General features: G+C 36.5%; 1 long non-coding RNA gene across 1 annotated transcript; it reads left to right on the top strand.

Annotated features, from left to right (window-relative positions):
* The first annotated feature begins 2,058 nt into the window (after positions 1–2,058).
* Positions 2,059–5,462, top strand: LOC140002948 (uncharacterized). Its single transcript, XR_011810697.1, has 3 exons — positions 2,059–2,301; positions 2,598–2,952; positions 3,379–5,462. It is a non-coding gene; the product is annotated as an uncharacterized lncRNA (long non-coding RNA).
* Positions 5,463–6,000: the final 538 nt, after the last annotated feature.

Below are 6,000 nucleotides of genomic sequence, written 5' to 3'. Positions count from 1 at the left end.
CGGTCTATTTTTGTTACATTTAAAGAAAAAGTATTTCTCCAGTATCTTCTATAATAAAAACTATACGGATAAATACTTCAGCTTTTCAAGAGAGTCTTTATCCTTCAAAATTACTTTCCTTATACCCTTGTGGCTAAGCCTATTCCTTAGCTCTCTTGCAACTCGCCTGCTTCTGAGATAATTAAAGTTTTTATATCTTTGACTGTCTGATCTTTACATTCTCTCTAAGCTCATCTGTTACATCCTACACTTAACTACCAGAGTTTATTACTTGCACACACATCTTTGAAAGAAAAAGATATCTGTGCCACATCTCTCGTGCTGTTGGCATGATGACCTCTGACCTTCATAGTTCCATTCTCTATTGTAAAGTATTAAGAAAAAAAATTTCTCATACTTCTGCTCCTCTGAGTATTTCTTAATGTTTTCCTTCTTCTAGTTCTTCTTCTTCCTTTTTTATTTTTTTTTTTTAATTTTATTTTTTATTTTTTTTTTACAAAATGTATGGTTGTTATTACTTTTTTTTTTTTTTTTTTTTTTTTTTTTTTTTTTTTTTCCCAGATAGTATAGTACAGTTTTATTTGGGTTATTAAACACTTGGAAAAGTTTCAGAAACTTTTAACACTTCTTAAGTGTTGTACTGCTAAAACATGATATTAGACTCAAAAAGAAATCACAGCTTAATCCACAAAGAAATCACTTGCTTTTTTGTCTCCCGATAGACATTATTAAGATGTGAAAATTCATTACAAAATTAGTTTAGTATTGGGAAAATGGCAATACATGAAATAGCTAAAATGGGCATATTAAGTCTTTAATTAGTCTTTTACTAAAATAATATCCACAATTGGCACACCTCTGTAACTCTTTTAGTCCTTGGTTAAGAAAAATATGTTACTCCTTGGTGGAAATTTAAAACTGAAAGAAGACCTTTGAAGAAACTGATGAAGATATACTTTATGTAATATTTATCTTTAGCATTACTTTTCACAAATAGGTAAGCAAGGTCTTCTGTCAGGATGATGTTCTGAAGTGAAGATTGCCAGAGATTTTTGGCTAAACAAACAGGTTTTCATAAATGAAATTAAATCAGTGGATTTTCAGCTTGCATTCTCCCATATACATTTGTTCTGCTGCCTACCAAGTGCTTCTTCATATGGACACTCACATCCAAACACTGTCCTCAGTCATGTGAGTAGCCTCTTTTCTTGCACAATAAAGTACAAGGAGAAGCAGTTCAGGAAAACAAAAGAACTGAACTAATCTAAGTCAAGAAAACTGAAAAAATGTACTTTGCAGTAGGCTCGCATGTGAGAAAACAGAATGAAAACAAAATTGCAATCAAATCTCAGAAGCATATTATGGAAAATAAAGTTATAGAAAGGAAAGAATGTATTGCAGATAATTTCAGGAACTATTAAATGTTCAACTGCCAGTTCAAAAGGAAATAGCAGAGCTGCTTCAGGACAAGGTCCTTAAATTTATTCATTTGTTGTTACTATCCATCTACAATAACATGACATTCAATCTCTCTTGCCCACCCTGTTTTCTCCCCCATAATATTTCTCTCCTTCATGAAGCACTCCCCCACCCCCAAAAACCAACCAACCAACAAAAAATCTGGGGCATGCACATGAATCTGGGCAGAACATAAACCTGATTTCCTTTGATATTACAGCAACTACCAATGCAAAAATTATTTGTGAAAAAGAAAACCTCTGAAAATAGCAGTAACACTGCTTTTCTGGCATTATTTTTCTGTTATTTTAATCCATGTAAGTCATGTGAAAACTTAACACTGCATAATAAAACCCCACCAGTAACATTTCTCACATTTTTATTTGATAGTCATGCTAACCTAATGCCCCAGTAGCACATTTCCGATTAAAATTTCTAAATTCATAAAATTTGAAATATAATAACCATAAGAAATGAACTTTTTTTTTTTTTAATGTTTCAGTGATATACCAAACATGAAAAGAGTATTTTGACAACACTGGCAATCCTAGCAATGTATCTATTCATTTTAATCCTCAAAGTGTTTATCTGCGTGCATATTTGGCCGTTTTCCTCCTTCTCTGCACTGCAGTGTTTAGCAGGCTGACAATTTAATTGCAACAACCTTCAGAGCTCTCTCAGTGCCTACAGGGGGATGTTTAAAGGTAGAAGTTAACCTCAGCGTCACAAGATATGTGCTGGAGCCAATGTGCAGTCGCTCACGAGGCTGCTCAGGAGAGCCACCCGAGCAGGAGCCCGGCCGCCCCGATCCACCTCTCCCTGCCTCCCATAGAGCAAGCCAAGGTATGTTAACCTCATTAAACAACCATTAGCTTTTGTGAATCTCTACATCTAGCTACACAGGAGTTCTCTATATAATGTGCAACAATAGTCTTTGTGAAACACTTGGTTTTTTAATCACTATTTTTTCTGCTTTTGTGCTACTTCGATGGACAAAGCTGCCCAGCTCCTGCTGTTGGTGAGCATGCCTTATCTGTAGTGCAGCAAATAGAAACTGTATACCCAATAATTTGTTTGTTTTGCCCTTCTTGTCTCCATCTCGGCAAGAAAAAGTCTTTTCTCTTTTACTGTTTTCTCAGATCAGATAGGAACAGGCCATGGAGCCAGCTGGTAGGACTCAGTTCACTTAAGGACAAAACCCAGAAGCCATGGGGAAGCCTAAGCCATTGATTTCCAGGACAATGTAGGCTCCTGCAAGGTCGTGTACTTTCTGATACAGTGGGATGTAGAGATTCCTGAGATGATGTAGCTCCAGATGGATCTATACAAGCTAAAATGCTCACATTTCTGCCAGGACTTCTGCATGGAGCTGCACAATGGAGAGGCACTCTCGTGCGTTACAGACGTACCACAGCACAGTGAGTGCTCTTAGTCATTTTACAAGAATTCAGGCTTCACATGGACTGCCTGGTAAAATGGCTACTTGGTTACAAGGTATGTGAAGATTCTTTTATTTTTTCCTTTCAATATGGAAATAAGGATACTGGTTAGAGTAGACTGAGTTAAGCTTGTATAACAGAGGTCTTGGAAAGTTATTACTCAAGCAGGATATGCTACAACATTATGAATCCACTATAGGGTATCATGTTAATGACTGTTGTTTTCAATTTAGTCCCGAACAGTACTATTTAACTGTACTGCAGTAGTTCAAGCTGTAAACGAGGGGAAAATGAAATCACTCAGTAGTCATATACTGTAGTTAATGTTGATTTCCTTTATTTTGAGCTATTATTATTATTATCATTATTATTTTAAGGAAAACTTATGTAAAAAGTGAAAAAGAACACACCAGTCACTATTACTGTATTACCATTTTAAGACACATTTTTAATTCTCCTTTATCTCCTCACTCCTTTCCAGCAAGGGACCCAAAGCAGCAGATGAAAATGGTTTCCTTCAATAACACAGTATGCTGAAGAACCCCCCCCCCCTTTTTTTTCCTTTTCAAAGTCATTCTCAGGTTATGTTCATTTAGCAGAATGTATCTACTCATGTCTTCACCTTAGAGTGATTTATACATATTTCTACTGGACATCTATGGGTTTGTCCTTTATTGCTAGTTTTTTATCTCATCAGTAACTCGCTATCAGTTTTGACATCCACTAGCTTGGACTGGTTTTGCTCAGGGATACCACACTGAAGAGGTTTTCAGAAGGTCTCCAGGAAAGTAGATTCTGCTAGGCTTAATGTCTAGAATATTTTATTGAAAAATGTTTTATTGAAACCCTCCTCTTCCTTGAAAAATGTGGTGACATCAGTTTGCTTTGCTTCTCTTCTCCTGTCTTTATACAGGGTGGGCAGGTTTGCCATCCTCTTTCGCAAAGTGACTGAAAATAAAAATTAAAACATTTAAAATATGTACTTTTGCACTGTTATGTTAGTTCAAAGTGGTTTTGGAGCCACCAGAAACAATGAAATCCCAATGACAGCTTCATTGGTGCAAGCCTACATACGCTATTCTAGAATAACATGCAGTTCTGAGTAGCTTTTACAGAATGTGTGAACCTAATGATATAAATAATCTACAGCAACGGTACCACGCTAAGGGTCGTGCCTGTGGGAGAACAGGATATAATTCTAAACCCTTACTCTGCACTTTTAACTCAAGAGAAAATCCATAATGTTAATTCAGATAATAAGAATTCAGTCTTGTTTGTTTCTTATCTCATTCAATAAGAATTCAGTCTCGTTTGTTTCTTGACATGGCTCCTCGATGTGCCCCAAACCTGAAATGAGAAAGAAGGAAGAGTGCCGCGAAGCTCCTGAGCTCTGAGGGTAAGGATCCCAGGTTAAAAGCTTCCTGGGGCACCTACGCTGCCTGGAGAGCTTCTGTCAATTAGATGAGTTTAAGTGGAGGCTGAGTTAGGATTTCTTGGCTCTGAAATCATGCAGTCATGAGAGTAAGACAAGGATAGCAGAAATAAAATGTAGATATTATCGGCAACTCATGCAGACACAAAGGATGTGGATGAGGATATGAAGAAAAGAGAAAAACCTGGATGCTCCCTCCTGCTGCGGGGTTGTAATGATGATCCACTTCAGGGCCCAAGCTAAAACAAAATGTTTAATGGTCAGGGAAATAAAACACAAACAAAATTCAAAGAGTACTGGAATAATTTTATTTAAAATCAGTTTATGATCCAAGTGATGATTATTTATCAGAGAAATGAAATACGGAAATCAAAGGTAGCATACATGATATAAAGTTTCCCTTTCCAAAATAAAACAATGCAAGGGAAAACAAAACAAAGCAGCATTGAGGAAAAAAAAAAAGAGAGAAAATGCCAATAGTCTTCAGAGACTGGAAAATGAAAAAGTACATTTCTAAAGACATGGTGTGAAATGTTAGTCACAAAAATAAAATAAGGTATGGTGTTTGTTTGTAGAAGTCTCCATAAATTTCTGTCATGATGTGCAATGTTCTTGTAATCAACAGCTTCTGGGGGGAGAAGAAGGAATTTGACAGTAGGTTGCATATGATGAAAAAGCTTGCAAAAACTATAGGCAATGAAGTTTTAAATTATCTTTTAAATATTCAGAGACGTTTGAGGGCATTGCCTTTGCTAGCAGTTTTATTTTGGTAAGCACAGAGTAATGAGATTGGATTGGGTTATTTTGTTTCTACATGTATAAACGTCTCTGCTGTCTCCCCAAATTGACAAAAAGCATTAAAAATGCATAAATGATGTTACGGCTTTGTGGTAGGAAATCATATTTTGAATTCAGATGCAAACAGCATTCTTTCAAATCAGAACTGATCAACAAAAAGAACATGGCCAGGATTAATTGGCTGTAGTAGGAGTCTAATGACTGCAGGAAGGAAAATATTGATGGTGCTGATACCAGTGGAAAGAAAAAACCCCTTGAGATTCTGCAATGACAGTGGAAAAAAAAAAAAAAAAAAAAGATTCATCTTAAAAAGAAGGAACGACTGGAATAAAAACAAAAGAAAAGAAAACAAAAAGGGCCTCAGTCTCATAGAGTATGATACCAGCAGCAGAAAGTCTGACTGGAGGATATGAGTGAGCACGAGAGGCTGTTCCACAAAGCTCTCTTTTGCCATGAAACCCAAGGAACCTGCAAAGTTTGGCTTGACTCCGTGCCGGTGGAGAAAGCATTCCCCACAATTAGAGTAGCTTTTGCTGGTGCTCAGAGGTGGCAGCTGAAAGCAGCCTGGCACTTACCCTCCATACTGTTTCTGTATCATTTTAACTACATAAATTGGGAAATGGGAGCAGTGACAAGTACCCAAGGTGTACACCTGTGGATATTGCAAGTATTAAGTCTCTGGTTTCAAACTCTCCAAGGTATTACTCATAAGGAAAAAATTGTTAACTATTTGCTGCTTTATGTTCACATAGAATAATTTCAAATGGTGTCAATACATTGAAACAGTTCTCTGATTTTAATTAATTGATGAATAGGAAGAAAAAGTCTCAAACTAACCGATTCTTAGTTGCAAATGATGCCCCCTGTTTTGTA

The sequence above is a fragment of the Anas platyrhynchos genome, chromosome 7 (assembly GCF_047663525.1).
Source record: "Anas platyrhynchos isolate ZD024472 breed Pekin duck chromosome 7, IASCAAS_PekinDuck_T2T, whole genome shotgun sequence".
In the NCBI taxonomy this organism is placed as follows: Eukaryota; Metazoa; Chordata; class Aves; order Anseriformes; family Anatidae; genus Anas; species Anas platyrhynchos.
Note: the sequence above shows the minus strand (reverse complement) of the source record. Positions and strands in the feature narration are given on the sequence as shown.